General features: G+C 38.5%; 1 protein-coding gene and 1 pseudogene across 2 annotated transcripts in view; one reads left to right on the top strand and one right to left on the bottom strand.

The window, feature by feature from the left end:
* Positions 1-23,156, top strand: part of SLIT2 (slit guidance ligand 2) — a 403,235-nt gene that overhangs the window by 116,465 nt on the left and 263,614 nt on the right. The window lies entirely within an intron of this gene.
* Positions 21,255-22,508, bottom strand: LOC138442437 (nucleophosmin-like; annotated as a pseudogene).

Here is a 23,156-nt window from a genome sequence, read left to right on the forward strand (position 1 = left end):
TACCTTGATTTTGAACTCTATGTTCTTATTGTGTTTTAAAATAAGTAACATTATTAGATAACAAGTTGTGATCATTATTTGCTTTTTTTCTTTGATTCAATCTTGACTTAGAAATCTGCAATGACTTAGAAATCTGGTGTTCTCATTGTTATCAGGGTGGGAGTCTGATTTTCATGTGAATTTGAATTGGTAAGGCAAGTGGAGTATCAAAATAAGCTTATCATGGTGATTTTGAAATAATTTTCAAGGCAAAGATGAGAGAAAGAGTTCAAGTATTTGCTCTGAATGAGACAATCTGTCTCCAAAGTGCTTTACATATATTATCTCCCCCAGTCCTAGGAAAGGCCCTGTAACGTGGGTAGTTTTGTCCCTGTTTTACAAACTGAGAAACTCAAGCTTTTGGAGGTTAATTAAAATCAGATTTCTCCCAGTCATTTTTAATTCCAGAGGATATACATTCCTACTACACCTCTAACATCCTCAGTAATATGGCAAGAGATGATATCTCTGATAGCATGTAAAGTAATCACGTTGAGAATCAATCAGTTCAGTTCAGTCACTCCGTTGTGTCTGACTCTTTGCGACTCCATAGACTGAAGCACACCAGGCTTCCCTGTCCTTCACCAACTCCCAGAACTTACTCAAACTCATGTCCATCGAGTCGGTGATGCCATCCATACAACCGTGTCATCCTCTGTCTTCCCTTTCTCCCACCCTCAATCTTGCCCAGCATCAGGGTCTTTTCCAATGAGTCAGTTCTTCACATCAGGTGGCCAAAGTACTGGAGCTTCAGCTTCAGCATCAGTCCTTCCAGTGAATATTCAGGACTGATCTCCTTTAGGATGGACTGGTTGGATCTCCTTGAGGATAGATAAGCATAACTGCCAAGGATTGGGTTGTTCACATCAATAATGTACTAAAGAATAATATATACACAATGTGATAAGCCACCACCAACACAATTAGAGTACCGTTAAAGTTTCTGCAAAATTGGGTCCTGCCTTTTGAGCTCTTAACAGAAATAGATAAGGATTAATAGGTATTCTGATAATGCCATAGAAACCAGGAAAAGTACTCTGGACCTTTGAGGATCGTTATGTGCCAAACCCCTGGTAAGAGATGTGACAATAAGTTAAAATGTTGACTCTGCCCCCGTGGAACTCCTACCTGTGAAAATCACGACTATACAGAGTCATTATATCCACTGTGGTGATTGTGAAGGCAGAGTAGAATGTGCTATGGGTTCATGGCATCACTGAAGAGCACTTTTAGGGTCTGGAAGGATGTGTTCACCCAGGAGGGAAGAAGGAAGGGTGTTTCAGGCTGGTGCAGAGGTGAAGGTGGGTTGGTGAGCAGCTCCACGTGGCCCACAAAGAATGTGTTTTGGTGAGTCAGGAGAGGGTTCTAGTTAAGTCGGTGGAGTCAATATCACAAAGTCCCTTACATGACATCCTTAAAAATTTGCATGCCACCTTACTGGGTAAGGAGGGTATCTGATAGATTAGTTATCAATTATTGGCAAAACATACAGATTCACACTTGGGAAAGATTGTATTTGTGATTCTCAAGAGAATATGGTAAAGGGAGAGAGATGAGAACGATAATATAGGTAAGGATATTACTTTCGTCTAAAACCATAAGCTCTAGGCAACCAGTGCCCAGGGCTTGAACAAAGCATATGAATAAGACTGAAGAAGAGAGACTCAGAAATCTGGAATCAGTGTCATTCGTGTATTTTGTGTTTTAATCTGCACATCGTACTTTTCTTTTGGGTATATACTTAAGAATGGAACTGCTGGATCATACGGGCACTTCTATGTTTAACATTTTAACAAAACTCCAAACTCATTGTCTTTTGTAATAAGGAAATGAGAAAGGACTTTCTAGTGCTAATAAAATACACACATTTTTCTCTAAAACAAACAAAATATCTTCAGAACCCAGTGTTTACTACAGAAAGCATTCAGCTTTTATTTATTTATTTATTATAATTTTTTTTTAATAAATGTGAATGCACTGGTCTGTCTAGTCAAGGCTGTGGGTTTTCCAGTGGTCATGTATGGATGTGAGAGTTGGACTGTGAAGAAAGCTGAGCACTGAAGAATTGATGCTTTTGAACTGTGGTGTTGGAGAAGACTCTTGGGAGTCCCTTGGACTGCAAGGAGATCCAACCAGTCCATTCTGAAGGAGATCAGCCCTGGGATTTCTTTGGAAGGAATGATGCTGAAGCTGAAACTCCAGTACTTTGGCCACCTCATGCGAAGAGTTGACTCATTGGAAAAGACTCTGATGCTGGGAGGGATTGGGGGCAGGAGGAGAAGGGGACGACCCAGGATGAGATGGCTGGATGGCATCACTGACGCGATGGACGTAGTCTGAGTGAACTCCGGGAGTTGGTGATGGACAGGGAGGCCTGGCGTGCTGCGGTTCATGGGGTCGCAAAGAGTCGGACACGACTGAGCGACTGAACTGAACTGAACTGAACTGAATGCACTGGTGGCGGCAGTAAGGAGAAGTCAGCTGTGACATGCCTGGCAGTTAGCTCTCCTCATGTGTAACAGACCTACAAAGTCTTCGAGCAGGAAGTAGACTGAGTGTGGTAGGATGGAAATGGCTTGATGGAAGGGTTAGTGAAATAAGATGGCTCTTCCTAAGAGCAGGACTGCACTTCAGAGAGGCTGTGAAGATGAGATAAGCTCTGAGGGAAAAGAGTGTTCCATGAGCAGCACAGTGAAGGAAAACTGTAATACTTGGGTGTGGAAAGGAATGAAAGATTCTTCATTTTCTCCTCTAGCTCTGGTCCTCTGACTGTACTCTGCTCATCCCCTGCCTTCACTTAAGTCAAACTCCACTGAAAGGAAAATTGCATTAAGGCTTTGCTTTCTCTCTGCATGAAGTTCTTCTACTAAAACAACAACTATGAGTTGAATACCTGTGAGTTTTATTCCTCCTCCATTGAGATGAATAGCTCACACATTAGTGAGAGTATCAGAGGTGTCTGAAAGTAGGAGGAAAAGTCTCACCTTTGGGCTCTGTCTTCCTCCTTAGAACTTCTAATTGTTTCATCATTTCATTTCATCCCAGACAAACCAGGAGGGCTTTAATATGAGGAGAGACTCAGGCTGCCAAATTATGAATATAACTACCTTTTGGCAAGTTATTTTTTTTAAAGGAAAGAGAGAGGAAAGAAGGGAGAGAATGTACCATCAATGAAAATAAATCCTCAAATGTTTAATGTTCTGTGATCTTCAGTAGCTTGTCTAAACTCTCGGTACCTCAGGACCCTTTTTTTATAATATAGGGATACTGCTTTTATTCCTATTTTGTGAAATAAACTTTTTCTACTCAGTCTGAATCTCTCAGTGTGAAAATACTTTATAAATTTTAATGTTCTGAGCAAATAAGTTTTCTTTATACAGTGAATCGTTAAGGATAATAACTTATACTTTGTCATCTACTTTACAGGAAACATAGTGTCTCAAAGTACTAGGAGAAGTCAACAAAATTGTTGTAAAAATTGTGTAAATTGTGATAAGTTAAAACCAAGATTTATAGAATAGGTAAGTTAAATTTGTGGATACAATTTACTAGGAACTGTGCATGGTAAATACTATGCCCTTAGAAGCAATCATAATTGTAAGGGTTGATTTTTTTTTAATAGATACTATTTATTGAATGCTTAATAGGAGCTAGTCACTGTTGAAAACACATTGCATGTATGAACTCTAATTTTTACAGTCACCCTTTGGGCTATCTTTCCCATTTTATAAACAAAATATTGAGAGGTAGTTTAAGAAACTTGTCTAACATTCAACAGCTATTACTTACTATGTAAAAATGAATCTATATTCTCATTTTGTATCGGCTAAAGATCTCAATAATTACTAATCAGACTTGATTAACAAATGATAATCACATGTTCAATATTTGACTTTTTATTTACCTTAGGAGGATATTCTTATTTTTTTACAGATTATTATTTATTTTACCTACAGTATTCATTACTTTAAAGGCTTCCTATGTGAGTAGTTTTCAAACTGTGCTTCAAAGATTTCCAAGAATTTCACGAAGACTATCCCATCCTTTTAATTCATATTCGCTCTAGGTGGATCTATTTTATATGTTAATATTACGTTCATTATTAGAGTCTCCCTTCCTTCTGTCTTCTTTCCTTCCTTTCTGTCTCCCTCCATTTTTCCCTCACCCTCCTTCTTTCCATCCATCCATCAATTCATGCATCCATGCATCCCTATTTATCTATATATATAAATATTCAGTCAACCAACCAACCAACCAATCAACTATCAAATATGTATTGGACTCTCAATATATATAAAACACTGTGTTACTAACAGTTACATTCTTAAAAAAAAAATCTTAAAAGTTTTTTTCTAATTTTCAGAAACCACAGACAGTGAATTTGAAACACAATTTTGTTTAATTTCACATGAAATATTTTGAAAAATATTATTTATATATTACATGTTATCCTTTTTATTAGAATCAAAGATGTTCTCTTAAGAGGGAGGCATGTAAGTTGTGTCCAGCTTTAAGGAATTACATAGACCTTGGGTGTGGGAATGCAGATGTACTTTCCTGTATATAAAATGTTTACTTTTCCTTTTTAATAAAATGTTTACTTTTCCTTTTTAATTTTTTATGAACTTCAAGCCGAGAGGGGTGAAGTTTTTACAAACATGAGGCCTTGATGGTTTGATCGACATGATCTTGGCTCACAACTAATCAATCTGAATTGACATGTGGTAATAAGGTCATTGTTCAGAATGGAAAAACAGAGATTGTTTCTGAAAAGGGGAAAAAAATCAATGAACTTTATTTTTACCCTTGAATATCTAAAGTACTTAGTATTAGAAACAATAAAACCCCAATTGGAGAATAAGACATTTAAAATTTTAGACTACAGAATCTTTCTAGAGCTCGTGCAAATCGATTCATTGATGTCAACTGTATTATTAAATCCAAATTTATAAAGCAAACATGTTAGCTAAAAAGTATCAGTGGGTTAAAAACTTTGGTCTTTCCTGATTGAATGTATAGCACATTAAAATGCAGGACTTAATTTTAATAGATCGTATGTACCTTTAAAGATTTTTACAATAGAAAAACATTTTTTGAGTATGAAATTTAGATATCGCTAAATCTTTTTTTCTTAATGTATATTCAGAATGATTTTCAGTCTTGACTCAAAACACAGCAGTCATGATTTTTTGTGTGTGTTCTTTCTTGTCTCTTTTTTCTTTCCATTGCTGCTGTACTGCATTAAGAAAGAAATATTGAGTGAGACTGGTTTTTCCTGATTAAAAATGCTTTCCAAGGGGAAGCCTAATTAGAGTATGCTTCTCCCCTCACTACAGACTCCTCTCCACTCTAGAAGACAACTTCCCTGAGGTAGGGAGAGGGCCTGAAGGTATACTTAGTGAGATTAAAAAGCAAAATCAAAGAATATACTGATTTCTCTTCAAGATTTAAGGGCATGTGTGCTTGGTCATGTCCAACTCTTTGTGACCCCATGGACTGTAGCTGGCCAGGCTTCTCTGTCCATGGAATTTTCTAGGAAAGAATAGTAGAGTGGGTTGCCATTTCCTATTCCAGAATATCTTCCCTGAACTGTCTTGTTAAAGGTGGTTCTATTCACCTGACTTAAAACTTGCGGTGGGGTCTGGAATCCAGGATTGGTGGGTGATTGCAGGCAGAGAGGAGAGGAACAAGATTACAAAATCTCAAGGGAATGAAATAGGGGTATCGGATGCTTGAACAGTTGTGGGCTGTGATAGAGTACCTTTCCTGGATCCTGAGGATTTGAGGGTAAAAAGAGGAATAGCTTGTTTTGCACGATTTAATATTATCATCAGATTTACAGATTATCCTAATTTTGATGTGAGCTGTATGCATTTCAGTTAAATTAATTTTTATATTCTGAGAATGTTATGGTTTATTTCTTAGTATTTTGTTTTTGTAAAATTTTGTGTATTTTTAAATCCCCATCAATTCATACATTCTCTTAAAAACAGATACTTTTATATCTAAAGCTATATGTAGAATACCTGTGCACAAATATGTTTTTCCTGCAACATAATCCTGAAGATTTGGTTTATCTGTTTAATTTTTATAAATTTATTTATATTAACCACACACTTCTGTTATGGAACTTAAATATTGACACTGTTCTTTCTTAATATTAAAGTGTTTCCTCTAAGAATTTATTTTCTAAGAGGAATATTTTATTTAAAAGGGAAGTTTAATGTTTAGAAATTGCCTTGGGACTTGGTCTGTAGGTTAAGTACACCTTCAAATACTGAAAAAATAACAGCACGTATGGTAGATCAAACCTTGATAACAAAATCAATAAAATAAAAATAAACCTTAGAACTAGGTTCAGCTTCAGATGTCTAAATAAAAATATGCTATTTAGTGGGTAACTTACAGTGAATCTCAAAAAAATATAGAGTGAATAATCATAACATTAAAATAAGAGAATATAGATATTTGGAATTCATGTCATTTTCTTAATTTGAAACATGTGTATAATCTTTAACATATGCAGTAAAAAAATAAAATTATGATTAAGCCATTTTGAATGCCATTTTGAAAACAGAAGAAAACAAAAATATATCACTGATAGCTTACTAATAAATGATAGTATTGTGTCTTCCTTACCATAATTATTTCTACAGACAAGAAGAATAACTTGGAGATAATTTTTGTGTTTACTTTTGCTTGTTTCTGTCCTTGGGTTTCCTTTCTGTCCCATGGTGATATGTAAAAGTAGGACACCTGTTTTCCACTGGGTTTTCAGTTTGGGTAGATTCTTACAGCACAGCAATATATTCTTAATCAGAGTTCTTTTGGAAATCTGTGGGAAGTTAATGATAGCAATAATAATATTTAAAGCTGCAGTCAATAAAATGAAACATCTTCCACAAAGACTGTGTCCCTCAGTCTTTGTGAAAATAAGAAAGAAATCTATGAAGAGATACACAAACTTCCTGTGCTGTCTTAAAGCTTTATGAATAAGGAAATCAGCTCACTTCCATAAGCATCCAGAAAGGGAATATTTCAACATAAATCCTGATCAATAAAATCTAGGTAGCATGTATTTTCTAACAACAACAAATTACAAGAGAACAGATCATTATAGAGTAATGTTTTTAATGAGCCAAAATATTTCTGTCTTTGAAAAGATTGCTGATTAAATTGGAAAAGGCAGAGGAAAAACCGTATTTGCTTGAAAACTTGCAAAAGTATTTTGAGTTTGTTTTTCCTTCTTTCTAGTTTAAGTTAGCAATAAGGAAGTTATTGTGTATGTCAGAAGATCAGATCAGAAAAGCCATCTTCCATTGATTTTTCAACTTGTAAGGAATGAGGAAGGGAAAGTTGATCTTTGCTCTCATTCATCAGGGTGTTATGCTGGTCAGCTTGTATACAAATGATTTATTCTGAAAGCAGACTTTACACTTAGAGAAATTCCAGGATGGAGCACTAGTGCCCCATGGAGTGTTTGCAAATGCAGTAATGCCTCAGGGAAGCCAGCTTCATGTGTCTTGCCCACCTGCACTTAAGCTTGTTATCAGTGTTCATTTTTAATAATGATTCAAATAATTGAAACATAAAGGATCTGCATTTCAGGATAGCTGGAATATTCATGCTAACTCTCCACTGCAAAGATGAAAAGAAACCTTAAGTGTCCAGTTTATGATGTTATCAGATAATTAGAAATAAGAAAATGTAAAAAAATTCTTAAACCAAGTTGTATAACCTAAAATTCAGACAGTATCCGTCTTATTAAAATTTGCCTTCTAGTTTCCAGTTTTCTTTAATTTTATGCTTAATATCATAACTGCCATTTAGTGTAATTACATTTCAAATTGTTTCATGTAAGGCATTTTTCTATTCTGAAGGTTATTTTGAGAAAAACTTGAACTTCATTTTATCTCACTCACATATGTAAATTAGCCAAAGCAAGCAAATAACTTCTGTGAGGAGCCAGGTGTTTTCAATGATTTAATAACTGATTCCAGACTATGACTTTTATAGCCCAAATACTCTAAAGTTTTAAAATAAACTTTCAGGCAGTGAATTGAGGTACTGGGAGGTCACAAAATCAAACTGTTAATTGTGATGTTCCTTCTGGTTTACATCCTAACTATAGAGAATTTCTAAGAGTTGTTCTCAGTATTGCACTTAATTTACTCTTTATATAGCATGTTTCACTTACATATGTATGTAATTGTATATTTTCTTTACTAAATGAAATTGTCCTCCATAGAGTTATATTTCACATTCTCCACAGTCTATTCCAGGTGAAGTGCTAGTCGTAGTGAAGTTTCCAAATTTAATTCTTGCTGCTTCATACCACTCAGTTAACTAAAGTTTGTTCTTCTGAGTGATGATTCTCAAATTATTCAACAGCAGGTTCATCATGGGATATCAACTATTCGGAACGTATATTTGTACATCCTATATGTACATCCTATATTGTAACATCTGTTATTTCGAACATCCCTGTATTAGTTAAGAATGATTCATGTAACACAGCAAATAATTGCTGAGTCTTAACTGTTTGTATTTGTATAAGAAAAGTCAAGAGGTAGGTAGACAGTTCAGGGCCATCGTAACTCCTCAGCACTGACTCAAGAGACCCAGGCCCTTTCTGCCTCTCTGCTGCACCAACTTTAGTATGTTGACTTTGCACCTTATATTCACAATGTGGCTGCCATATCTCCAACTTTTCTTCCATATTCCAGGCAATCAATATTGTTAAGTGGAAAGGAGCAATATTAAAGAATTGTGTCAGCTTCTGTTTTTTTGTTTGGTTTGGTTTCAATAAAATAGAAACCCAGCCCAGCAATCTTTGGTTCACATTTCATCCTCCAACACTGTGTCAAGGGTGCCCCTACCTGGAAAATAGCTAAGGAGGAGAAAATGCAAGTGAGCACTGGGTCATTGAATGAACACTGTGCCCCACTGCCTTTCACTCACATTTCTCTCTCCACTTGGCATGCTCTTTCTGTCCTCTCTCCTGTGCCTTTCTTCCACATCTTTTGTCCCATTTCTGATGGAAGTTCTTTATATTTTCCTATGGAATATCACATTTTAACCTCCATAATACAAGGCAGAATATCTGTAACTAGCTTTGTGCAGCTGTGTCTTAATCTTGAGGTTGAAAACTATATGACTCAGTTGCAAGTTTCAAAATTTTTTTTTCCAGGATTTGCTGGTTTATCTGGATCCAAAGGCTAAAATGATGTGCATCTTATTGTCGTCTGTGTCTATTCTTGTTCTCAAACTTATCCATCCTCCTTCCTACCCCTCTTTGCTTCCCTAATTCCCCTTCTCTCTCCGCCTCTCTCTCTCATTCTTTATTCTACTTTCCTCTGTTTTCCTTCATTTATGAATAGGTTCTCAACACATTGTATAAGAGGTAGCTGTCTGTGGCTCTTAATGTATCTGGTTTTTAATCAGTCCTGAATGTTCATTGGAAGGACTAATGCTGAAGCTGAGGCTCCCATACTTTGGCCACCTGATGCAAAGAACTGATTCATTGGAAAAGACCCTGATGCTTGAAAAGATTGAAGGCAGAAGGAGAAGGGGTGACAGAAGATACGATGGTTGGATGGCGTCATCGACTTGATGAACATGAGTTTGAGCAAGATCTGGGAGTTGGTGATGGATAGGGAAGCCTGGCATGCTTCAGTCCATGGGGTCGCAAAGAGCTGGACACGACTGAGTGACTGAACTGAACTGTTTTCATTGTAACAGAGTCAGGGACCCACTCTTGCTCCCAAATGCATTTATCAAATGTTTCTGGAAGAAATCTGATTAGCCTTGAGTGACCACATTTCTACCCTTTAGCTAAACTGGGCAGAGGAGAATAGAATGTTAAGATTGGCTAAGCCTGTGTCATGTGACCATTCTGGTGACCCACGGGTAGAGAGGAATGTAATTGGTTGTCCCACCACAATCATAGGTGATGTTGGGAAGAAATCTTGTGCAGGCAAAATAATAGCTGCTATTTTTTCTTTTTTTTTTTAATTCCAAGTGTATGCCTCTGACAAAGTAAGTAGGCGCTCAGTAAGTATTTGAAGAAATGAAAGGAAAATTAGGATAAGAACTGAGCTGATCTATAAGAAGATAGGAGGAAGACAGGTAGCGTTTCAGTGTCTCAAAAGCTGTATTTAGATCATATAGTGCCATTCTATGTTTTGAAGCCATTTGAATTCCCAGTAAATAAGTCGTTCAAGTTTTTAAAAAACAAGAAATTTCAACCCAGAATCACACCCCAAAATATGCTATCTTACCAGTTGCCCTTGCAGCAAATATATATTGAGTGTCTCCTCTATGCTAAGGCACAAAGAGGAAGGTAAATGCACTTTTAGTGAAGGTAATTGAAATGTTTTTCCTCTATACTTAAAGAAAATGTTAATCTGATAGAGAAAATAACAGGTGATGACATAGTTAGCAAGTAGAATATATTCAGGGAACCAACCATTTGCTTCCTTAAAGCGTCTTAGAAAACTGCATAGTGGTGTATTCAACTCTATGGAAATAAGAAATTTAAGGAAATGAATTCAGATATTTAGCCCTATTTATTTTAAACTAAATAAAGAGGCATTTGATACATCTTTAGGCCTCTCAGAAAACATCCAAAACAAAAGCATGTAATTCCAAATAAGACAGGTTTATATTTACACATTTTATTTCTGTTACCCTGTTGATTGATTCAGAAGAGTTGTGGGGTGAAAGATTGTACCATTTATTTCTCCTGATTTTTTTCCATTTGCCTGGAATAACTCAGTTTATTAGAGATTTCTGAGAAGTTCACTGCCATTGCCCTCCTGTCTTTTGCAATCAGTGTTTGGGGTAAGGAAAGGATGAACCTGAAGCATGGTTAGCTCTTTGTCACTGCTGCGCTGACTCATTATATCTCCAGAAAGCACGCTGAACCTGTCAGGCAAAGCTTCCTAAAGCTGGGTCCTTTCAGTTCATTCTTACAGGGGTAATAAGGCTTGGAACTTATTTCAGTGGGTCTGCCCTGTAGAAGCATTCCTCTTGGTTTTCTTTTGAAGATTGATTGGTTTGCAAAGAAAGGCCAACAGTACTGGTCTTTTTTTCTCACTTTCTCTCTTCTTTCCATTCTTGAAAACTTGATAGTTGTGTTCAATAAGAAGTCTTACTTGACAGATTCTGTGTCGATGCTTTATGTAGTTCTTTAAACCTGATTCTTGAAGCTGAGCAACTTTTAATGGGACTCTTTAGTGAAGCCAAAACCACTTATATAATCTAGCTCTGTAGTGTAGTGTTTTTATGATTTTCTTAAATGGTGCGATGAGATAGAAAAAGATAGAGTAGGCAAGGGGTGGGATGGAACGAGAGATGCAAGAGAATTTCTAAAACTAGAAATTTAACAGACTGACTCATATTAAGTTTCACAGTAGCCTGCTGGAAAGAAATGTCTGAACACAATTTCTGACTTTTTTTAAGGTAATTGACAATAATTATAAGTGTTTGTGGTAAACCACAACAATCGCTTTATAATGTTGTGCTCAGAATATTCCACTAGACCAAGTTAATGAGGATGTTTCACAGCAGTATGTTTAATTCTAGTCAAGTAAAATCAATTTAAATAAATGCAACATAAAATTCAAACACCTACTCTGTGCCCCAAGTCTTTTTGGGGGATCTAGAAAACTTCTTTTAAGTAGTTCTTACAATTGAGGCATTTGATCCAGTGGCAGAAATATGAAAAGGTAAAAAGAATGCTCATGATAAAATTTGATAGGTGCTCTGAGAGTAGTAAATATGAGGAATTAAGGGAACCTTTACATTTGATATCGTTTGTTCTGAGGACGTGTTTTATATCCTGACTCCCAATTTTAGGAGGTCCCCTGTGAACCTATAGGATACCAAAAGTGATTTTTTTTCTTCTGTAATGTGGTGGGGATTTATACATCACACTCAGTTATACAAAAACAGTATTCTGTTGTATTTGTCAATAACTACATTCTGTCTGCACTGATGGAGAAAGTAACTTTGCTAAGCAAATTTATTTCAGCCACGTTTGGTTTATATTGGTCTCTTTCAGATGAATTCAATTGCAGTTGACTAAGTCCTTAGTCAATTTGAAGTTCCTATTCCATGTCAAGAAGGTGTCTTCTCTCAATGAATCTGCACTCCTGTTTTTTTCCCAAATTGATGCTGAGTGAAGTGAAAGTTGATCAGTTGTGTCCAACTCGGTACGATCCCATGGACTGTAGCCCACCAGGCTCCTCTGTCCATGGAATTCTCCAGGCAAGAATACTGGAGTGGGTTGCCATTCCCTTCTCCAGGGATTCTTCCCAACCCAGGAATCGAACCCAGGTTTTTACCTTCTGATTCTTTACCTTCTGAGCTGAGAGAAGGGCTAAATCCCCATGTCCTATAATAAGAGCAAGAAGCTTCTATTCTCCGTGTTGTGTTTGTCCTCTTGGATTTCTCTGGGGTCAGAGGTACTGTCTAATACTGTCTTGAGAGGATGCCTTGTGTTGTCCCCCAAATATCTTATGTTCTTTTCCACCAAGGTCTGGCCGTTTGAGGATGGTAAAGCTTATATAGGCTAGAAAGGAGGTTCCTTTGCTACTGAATTTTGAGATCCCCATAGTGTATAGCAGGGGTTGGCAAACTACAGCATGCAAACAAAATCCAGCTGCTGTGGGCAAGATCCAGCCACACCAATCCATGTGTACATTATCTATGTCTGTTTCAGTTCTACAGCAACATAGCGTAGTAGTTTCTACAAAGATTGCATGACACCTCAAACATTTACCACCTGGCCTTTTTCAGAAAATGTTTGCCTCGAGGAGGGTCAGCATCATGGCAGTAGGAGATGCTGTGCTCTCTTTGTCTCTTCCTCTCAGTCTGCATGTAGTAAAACATACATGTCTCAACAAAGGCTTCTCTATTCCTCACACCAGGATGCTGGGAAGATCCGCATATTTGTGTATCTGAAGATGGCGGACTGAACACCAAGAGAAGGCAGAGCTGAGAGCACAGCCAAAGTGATGCCTGCAGTTCTGGCCCCCTAGCTCTCACTGTGCCTGCAGCCCCAGAGAATCCAGTAGTAGCAGAGGCAGCAGGGCGCATGATTGCAGCTTCCCGGCCTCAGCAGCCTCAGGGATCTCAAGGAACCAGGCACCAGTGATGGCGGGACCTGTGACCCCTCCCGCTCCCCCCTCCCCATTCCTCCAGTTGCAGCAACATACATAACTCTGGGCCCTCTGCTTGAGGCAGTGGTACCCAGAAACCCAGCAACCCTGAAAGAAAAAGAAAGTGAAAGTGTTCATCACTTAATCACTCAGTCCTGTCTGACTTTGTGTGACCCCATGTACTGCAGCCCACCAGGCTCCTCTGTCCATGGGATTCTGTAGGCCAGGATTCTGGAGTGCGTTGCCATGCCCTCTTCCAGGGTGTCTTCCCAACCCAGGTATGGAACCTGGGTCTCCATACTGCAGGCAGACTATCTTCTGAGCCAGCCCCTGCAATTCTGGCTCCTCCCATCCTCCCCCATCCGCTGTTGTGGTGCAAGCACAGTAAACCCAGCAGCAGTGCCAGAGACAACGACACTGGCAGTAGGCAACAGCAAGACATCAGTGACCCTGAGGAGGGCACTGGCAGCATGTCTGGAAGAGGCGTTAGAGGCTGTAAAGTGCTGGTTCTCAGATCTGTGAAAGGCTGCTCAGATAGGAGAAATCAAAAAACTTGTGCTATAGCGCCACCTACTGAAAAATAAAAGAAAAACTTATAATAACCAACCTATTGGATTGTTAGAATCAAAGTAAAAAATGGGAAGGAAATCAGAAAAGAAGGGATATATGTATACCTATGAGCTTGCAGGTAGCTCACTGGTAAGGAATCCGCCTGCCAATGCAGGAGATGCAGGTTCAATCTTTCAATAGAGAAGCCCTCTTGGAGGAGGAAATGGCAACACCCCCCCCCCACCCCCGCCAGTATCCTTGTCTGGAAAATGCCATGGACAAGTGGGTCTGGTGGGCAATAGTCTATAGCGTCCGAAGAGTCTGAGGTGATTTAGCGACTGAGCAGGATCACGATGTATAAGTATAGTTGATTCACTTTGCTGGACTGTAGAAACTAACAAAACATTGTAAAGCAACTATATTCCAATAAAGCTTTTTAAAAAAAAGCTTTACCTGAATAAGAAAGATGTTTGCTACTTCAGGTATGCTGACAGAGGAACAACTCATCAAGCATCATGAAAAACTACAGTAACACAGTATTACAAAGTGATAATCAAAGTTCTCCAACAACCAAACTTAAAAGTCATGTTATGTTGCTGTCTAACTGATAGACAATTCAAAATAGTTGTTACGAAGAAACTTTACAAGCTACAAGAAACTCAAAAAGGAAGTTCAGTGAGTGCAAGAATACAATCAGTGAGCAGAAGCGATATTCTGCCAAGAAGACTGAAAATCTAAAAAAGAACAAAACAGATTTGGAGTTGAAGAATTCAATAAGTGAGATGAAGAATGCCCTAGAAAACACTGTAAATAGAGCAGATCATATGGAAGAGAGAATTAGTGAACTCGAAGATACAAATATGAAAATGATATAGGTAGAAGAGGAGAGCTAACTGAGCTCTTTTTAAATGAGGAGATTTTATGAGAACTATTTGACTCCATTAGGAAAGGCAGCGTAAAGATAATGGAGAGGGAGAAGGGTGCAGAGAGTTTATTTAAAGAAATTGCTGAGAACTTCTCAGACCTGGGGTAGGAACTGGATTATACAAGTTCATGAAGCTAAGGGGACCCTTAATTACCTCAGTGCAAAAATACCTCTAAGACATATTAAAATTTTCAAAAGTCAGTGACAAAGGAAGAATATTAAAGGCAAACAGGAAAGAAAGACAGTAACCTACAAAGGAGCCCCCATTAAGCTATCAGCATATTTTTCAGCAGAAACTCAATATGCCAACAGTGAATGACATAATCCAAATAGTGAATGATAAAAAGTATCAGCCAAGAAAGTACTACCAAGTAAAGTTATCTTTTAGATACTAAGAAAAAAATAAAGCCTTTCCAAGGAAGGCAAGATGAAAAGATAATCTACCAAATGGGAGAAGATATTTGCAACTCATATCCAATAAGGGGTTAATATCCAAAAAATATAAAGAACTTATACAACTCAACTATGACAAAACAGACAACTTAATTGAAAAATTGGCTTGAGACCTAAACAGACATTTTTCTCAAACGTACACAGATGGCCAGTGTAGCACGTGGGAAGATGTTCAGTATCACAAATTATTTCGGAAGTGAAAATCAAAACCACAATGAGATATCACCTCATGAACTTTATAATGATTGTTGTCCAAAAGATAAGAACAAGTGTTAGAGATGTGGAGAAAAGAGAATCCTTATGCACTGCTGTTGGTTATATTCTTTGGTGCAGGAATTATGGACAATAGTATGGCAATTCTCAAAAAAAAAAAAAAAAAAGAACTACCATATGATCCAGATATTCCAATTCTGGGCATTTCTTTGAAAAATACAAAAACATTAATTCGAAAAAATGTAGGCACCCGTGTGTCTATGTTCATTCCATCATTATTTACGATAGCCAAAATATGGAAACCACCTGATGTCCATCTAGATATGAAATAAAGAAGCTGTGTTATATGTATAGATACATACACACACAGTGGCATACTACTTAGCCATAAAAAAGATGAAATTCTGCCATTTGTGACAACATGGATGGAGCTTGTGGATATTATTTTAAGTGAAATGACTCAGATGAGAAAGACAAATGCTGTGTTATTTTACTCATGTGTGAAATACAACAAAAAACACAAAGCAAAAACAAACACCTAGATACAGAGAACAAATTAATGATTACTAAAGGGGAAAGAGGTTACCCAAAGGGGGAAGAGGATTGGGGGAAGGTGATAGGGGTAAAGGAGGTCATCTATATGATGACTGATGGAAACTAAACCTTTGGTGGTGAACACACTATAAGGGAATTTTTGTTGTTGTTCAGCCACTAAGTTGTATCCAGCTCTTTGCAACCCCATGAACTGGAGCACGTTAGTGTTCACCTTGGTGGTGAGCACACTATGAATACAGATGTTGAAATATAATGTATACCCGAAATATTTAATGTTATAAAACAGTGTTCAGTTCAGTTCAGTCACTCAGTTGTGTCTGACTCTGCTACTCCATGAACTGCAGCACGCCAGGCCTCCCTGTCCATCACCAACTCCCGGAGTCCACCCAAACCCATGTCCATTGAGTCGGCGATCCTACCATCTCATCCTTTGTCGTCCCTTCCTCTTCCTGCCCTCAATCTTTCCCAGCATCAGAGTCTTTTCCAATGAGTCAATCTTCGCATCAGATGGCCAAAGTATTGGAGTTTCAGCTTCAACATCAGTCCTTCCAATGAACACCCAGGACTGATCTCCTTTAGGATGGACTGGCTGGATCTCCTCACAGTCCAAGGGACTCTCAAGAGTCTTCTCCAACACCACAGTTCAAAAGCATCAATTCTTCAGCACTCAGCTTTCTTTATAGTCCAACTCTCACATCCATACATGACCACTGGATAAACCATAGCCTTGACTGGATGGACCTGTGCTGGCAAAGTAATATCTCTGCTTTTTAATATGCTGTCTAGGTTGGTCATAACTTTCCTTCCAAGGAGTAAGTGTCTTTTAATTTCATGGCTGCAGTCACCATCTGCAGTGATTTTGGAGCCCCCAAAAATAAAGTCTGACACTGTTTCCACTGTTTCCCCAACTATTTGCCGTGAAGTGATGGGACCGGATGCCATGATCTTCGTTTTCTGAATGTTGAGCTTTAAGCCAACTTTTTCACTCTCCTCTTTTACTTTCATCAAGAGGCTCTTTAGTTCTTCTTCACTTTCTGCCATAAGGGTGGTGTCATCTGCATATCTGAGGTTATTGCTATTTCTCCCGGCAATCTTGATTCCAGCTTGTGCTTCCTTCAGCCCAGCATTTCTCATGGTGTACTCTGCATATAAGTTAAATAAACAGGGTGACAATATACCAGCCTTGATGTACTCCTTTTCCTATTTGGAACCAGTCTGTTGTTCCATGTCCAATTCTAACTGTTGCTTCCTGTCCTGCATACAGATTTCTCAAGAGGCAGGTCAGATGTTCTGGCATTCCCATCTCTTTCACAATTTTCCACAGTTTATTGTGATCCACACAATCAAAGGCTTTGGCATAGTCAATAAAGCAGAAATAGATGTTTTTCTGGAACTCTCTTGCTTTTTCCATGATCCAACAGATGTTGGCAATTTGATCTCTGGTTCCTCTGCCTTTTCTAAAACCAGCTTGAACATCTGGATGTTCACGGTTCACGTATTGCTGAAGCCTGTGTTAACTCAATTTTATTTTATCATTTATTTGCTTATTTTTGGTAGGATGGAATCCATACTCCTTGCATTGGCAGCATGGAGTCTTAACCACTGGACTGCCAGGGAAGCCTTACTGTTAAATCAGTTTTAAGAAAGTGTTTGCTAACCCCCAATCTCTAGAATCTTTGGATTGACCACTCTCTGCCTGCCCTTCTTCTTGACATGCCCTTCTTCTTGACATGTTTCATCTTTTCCAGGCACACAGGATTGATTGGGTTTCATGCACAGCGATCCCAGATCAAATAGCTGTATCAGGTGCATCTGTGCACAATCCTCCCTGTCCCTCTCCCTCTCCTGCTTCACTGCTTTTGCATCACGCTGGATATTAAAAGAAGTAAAGCACCAGGCCAGTCTCAGCTTGCCCCTGTCACTCATCATACCTGGGACACTGGAAGTGACTATATGTTAAGCTTCTGCTTTCTTGGCTGAAGAACTTTGCTATCTTCTTTTATGATACTTGTGTATCATTTTCAGCCTGCTTATGTCCTTTCTGGTAAAGAATCTGCCTGCAGCTCAGGAGACTCAGGTTCCATCCCTGAGTCAGGAAGATCTCCTGGAGAAGGGAATAACTACCCACTCCAGTATTCTTGTCTGTAGAAACCCATGGATAGAGGAGCCTGGCAGGCTGTAGTCTGTGGGATCACAAAGAGTTGGACGTGACGGAGCGAGTAACACTTTCACTTTTGTATTCCTTCCAAATCTCTGTTCTTTTTCTTTCCTTGAAAGGTTTTCTAGTTTGTATAGGCAGGGGCCAGTAACAAGAAGACTTTTCTTACATAAATGATTCTGAGTACTCTGTACTAGCAATACCACATCATAAGAGAAATTGCTAGGAATGAAAATTCTCCAGCCCTAACCCTAATCACTGAATCAGAACATCTAGGGGAGGGACCTGGAAGCAAGGTTTCAGTATGCCCTCCTGGTGATTGTGATGTCTTCCAGAGTTTGAGAACCACAGCCTAACATCATATCTGCAACTAAAACTAGTTGATCTCTGTTGAGCAGGTTTCATTCTTGATCTGTGACAGAGAGCTTTCAAAATGTAGAAGACTCCTTTCTCTTTCCACCAAGATTGGCTGGAGTAAACTCAAAAATTCTGTTTTGAAAATTAAAACATTCTTTTTTGTCCTTGCATTTCTCATCCTTTCTGAATTACTCAATGCGTCTAGTTAAATAAGGTAACGTACACAGGAAGAATAAGCATCTTATGAGGGTATGGCTTTCCTAAATAATACTCCTCTGTGCATTCATGATACAAGTTTTTTAGATGGTGGAGTATGTGCCTGGGACCAGCAATATGATTTGCTGAGTCCGGAGTTTTAATTCTCACTTGAAGTGGTTCAAAGATTGAAATCCTCAGCTTTCTTGGCCTGTTTCATTTAGACCTGCTTGGGCATCCCAAGGTTAGCAGGAGTGAAAGATAATTCGTTTTCTTTCCCCTCAAACTATACTATATTTCCTGAATTCACAACCTCAATGAGTAGCTCTGACAGTGACTACAAGCATCTGTTTTGGAATTGGATTGATCTAGATTCAAACACCAGTGTCATCATTTATTAGTGCTGTAATCTTGAGCAAGTGAACTTTCTACATTTCCTGTAACATGAAGGCAGTTCCAACTCCCATGGGTAAATTTTGGAAATTTGTAGAAAACACATGATTGATAAATGATATTTATGTATCTATTTACTATCCTAAACTCAATGCTGCCTCAGCATCCTCTTAATGATCAAGTTGTTAGGCATCACTTTCATAAATACCTTTCAAATAATATTACTTTTCTTTCAACAAATCTCCACTTCTAGCAAAGACCATCTTCAGTTCTTTGGGGATGACATAGTTTCTTGTTTGTTCTTCCTAACCTTTTGTTGGCTCAGCTCTTTCTTGGAGCTGCCACTTACAGTTTTGCAGGCTCCAGAATGCACAAGGCACCCATCTAAGGGGCACCATTCAGAGGTCAGTGAAACCTCCCATTCATGCACACTCAAACACGGACCCACTCTCACACAGCCATGCACACACCACACGCAGTGACATAAACATTCAAATGCACACACATACACATTTCCACAAACTCAGAGATCACCTGCCACACACACCCACTCACATCCGTTAACATTCACACACACATTTGTATATTTATTATGAAAAAATAGCAAAGCCTGTTTTCCAACAGAATGTATGTTTATGTGACTGTATTGAGAAAGGGACACTTTTTATTCATCCACGTGGGGGTATCATAAGGCTTACTCTGCTGTCCTCTCTCATCTTTTCTTCAGGAGCTGCCAGAGTGATTCTGTAAGATGCCCCCACCCCTTCCCTGGACCACCTCCCATGGCACTTTATGCCCTCTCAGACACACATCATTGTTTGTTGCCCTAATGCTTACCCAAGGTTCAAAAACCCCATGAGATTTTCACTGGTACCCAGCCTTGTACCTTACCAAAAAGAAATGGGTAACAAATTATTTTTCATTCATTGACTAGGCAACAAGTGTTGTTTGGGGGCCGCTATCCAGATATATGGATTCACAAAAGTATTGTGTCTTAACTTGCCTGGTGATGGCATATTTACTTATTTAAATTACGAGGAAGAACTTAGAAAAATATACCTAGCCACTTCAGTCATTTCAGTTCAGTTCAGTCGCTCAGTCGTGTCTGACTCTTTGTGACCCCATGAATTGCAGCACACCAGGCCTCCCTGTCCATCACCAACTCCCGGAGTTCACTCAGACTCATGTCCATTGAGTCAATGATGCCATCCAGCCATCTCATCCTCTGTCGTCCCCTTCTCCTCCTGCCCCCAATCCCTCCCAGCATCAGTCTTTTCCAATGAGTCAACTCTTCACATGAGGTGGCCAAAGTACTGGACTTTCAGCTTTAGCATCATTCCTTCCAAAGAAATCCCAGCCACTTAGGTTTCATTAATAAATATTCTGTGTCATACATTTTTAGCAAAAAGAGAAATTCCAGTCCTCCATCACTGTAATCATCACTCTGTTCCTTTGAGTGGCCTAAAAGAGTTCCGCTATCTTATTCTTAAGCCAAATGTTTACAGTCTTTTAATGTCTAATACTTAAGGGGAATTCTTTACTTGTACCATCACTATGCCAGATACTTGGAAGCCTAATTTCATTTAGTCTTCAAACCAGTTCTTGGGATGGGTTTATTTTTATTCCCATTTTACACATGGGGGGATATATATTTATATATATGTAAGAGGAATTTGCTTGATGTCAAATGGTGCATAAAGGGCAGAACTTGGCTTCAGACCTGGGTTTATCTGCTTTCAGATTTTGTGGTTTTAGAATGATTACTGGACATTCTTTTAGGCCTCATTAAATTCATAAAAATTAGAGTGGAAAAGAAACCCAAAGAGTAAAGGATGAAATACAGTTTAATACAACCATTCTTTACATTTTCTAACTTCCAAAGTTAACATTGTTCTATTTGTAAGTGTGAATGATTTTAGCTAATTTTTAAAAAAATAACTGAGTTTATTTCACATATATATTTTTGTCTCCCCTTCATTTCCATTTGTCTGATCACCACTGCTACTATGTCTTGTCATAACATTCCATACATATTCAGAAAACCAAGCAAAGGGTGGAGTTCCATCTTCAAAAACTTAAAAAAAAACCAAAACACGTTTTGGATAACACATTCTTAGCAATGGAACCTGAACATCATTTATCAAACACGGTAGGGAAAGTTCTCACTCTGCATTTTAAAAAGGGCAGCCAGATAGCAACTGTTACAGGAATGAAATAAGATGGAAGATTTTAACAAAGAGTTTAAACTATTTTCTTAAATAGACGTCCTCCACTGCCATAGATCTAAATAGCCTCTTGATAAGTCATCTGGATACAGTTGTTCACATAACTGATGAACTTGGCCTCCACTTTGAGAAGGATACCCTCTTTTTCTACACTTGCTTGCATTTTTACTTTAATGTCTTCTACAAAGCTAGGTCCTTCCCATGTTTTAGGGGTCTTTTCCTGTTGTTGTTTTTTTTTTTTGAAAGAGTCTTGACCTTTTGATCCTAGTATTGATGATTTTGAGTCTTTTCCATTCTGGTTTGATTTTTTGTGCACTTTTGGCCAGAGTATCTCAAATAGATTTCTTTATTGGAACTTTCCCTTCAGCTCACTCATCATCAGGGCCATCATCGCCTTCATCATCACCATCTTCATCTTCAGCTGCAAGTTTGACTTATTTTGTGAAATGATTTCCAGATTCGCATCCTCCTCCTCTTCGTCTTCTGACTCTGCATCTTCCTTCACAGCCACTAAGTGCTGTCCACTGATAACACAGAGGCCCTGGCCCATACTTCAACCATAGGCCCACAGGTGGTGCTACATCAAAGCCCCTAAGGGAAACTTTTGGCTATATAGTTTTCAAAGTTGCTGCTTGTGAAGTAAACCAGAAAGAAAAACACCAATACAGTATACTAACACATATACGGAATTTAGAAAGATGGTAATGATGACCCTGTATGCGAGACAGCAAAAGAGACACAGATGTGTAGAGCGGACTTTTGGACTCTGAGGGAGAGGGAGAGGGTGGGATGATTTGGGAGAATGGCATTGAAACATGTATAATATCGTGTAAGAAACGAATCGCCAGTCTACGTTTGATGCAGGATACAGGATGCTTGGGGCTGGTGCACAGGGATGATCCAGAGAGATGATATGGGGTGGGAGGTGGGAGGGAGGTTCATGTTTGGGAACTCATGTACACCCGTGGTGGATTCACGTCAATGTATGGCAAAACCAATACAGTATTGTAAAGTAAAATAAAGTAAAAATTAAAATTAAAAAAAAAACAAAGTTGCTTGTGTTGCGTTAATTGGACTGTCTCCATGATTCATTGCCTTTGCTTCAACAGCGTGCACTTGGTCTGTTGAACTAGCCCCAAACTGATCATTCTTAAAGATGACTGATGCTCATTTTCACCATTATCTACCTTAAAGGGATAATCTTTGTCAGCCTTTAGTTCACAACCAAAAAAGATAGTTGTGGGGCCTTGGGGGCTCATGTCCATGTCTATCCAGTCTTCCATGGGCAGGTGGTATGCAATTATGTGGAAGAGAAAGCGGGCAGAGATAAATAACTACTGTTCAGAGAACACCTGTGTAGAATGGAGTCATACCAAGGTAGTCTTCGCTAATTTTTATATTTTTCTCTGTAGCATGGTGGTGTTCAGTCACTAAGTCATGTCTGACTCTTTGCGACTGCATGGACTGTGGTACACCAGGCTCCTCAGTCCTCCCCTATCTCCCTGAGTTTGATCAGATTCATATCCATCTGAATCACTGATGCTATCTAAACCATCTCATCATCTGTCATTCCCTTCTCTGTTTGCCCTAAGTCTTTCCCAGCATCGGGGTCTTTTCCAATAACTTGACTTTTCGCATCAGGTGGACAAAGTATTGGAGCTTCATCATTAGTCCTTCCAATGAGTATTCAGGGTTGATTTCTTTTAGGATTGACTGATCTGATCTCTTTGAAGTCCAACAGATTCTCAAAAGTCTTCTCCAGCACCACAATTTGAACACATCAATTAATTGTTTGTTGCTCTGCCTTCTTTATGATCCAACTCTCACATCTGTACATGACTGCTGGATGAATCCTGCTAAATTTTGACTTTTAAACTAGAGAAAAATCTTTATTTTCCATTTTTATGATCCTTGTTAGTATGTATACTCTC

This window comes from Ovis canadensis, chromosome 6, assembly GCF_042477335.2.
Source record: "Ovis canadensis isolate MfBH-ARS-UI-01 breed Bighorn chromosome 6, ARS-UI_OviCan_v2, whole genome shotgun sequence".
In the NCBI taxonomy this organism is placed as follows: domain Eukaryota; kingdom Metazoa; phylum Chordata; class Mammalia; order Artiodactyla; family Bovidae; genus Ovis; species Ovis canadensis.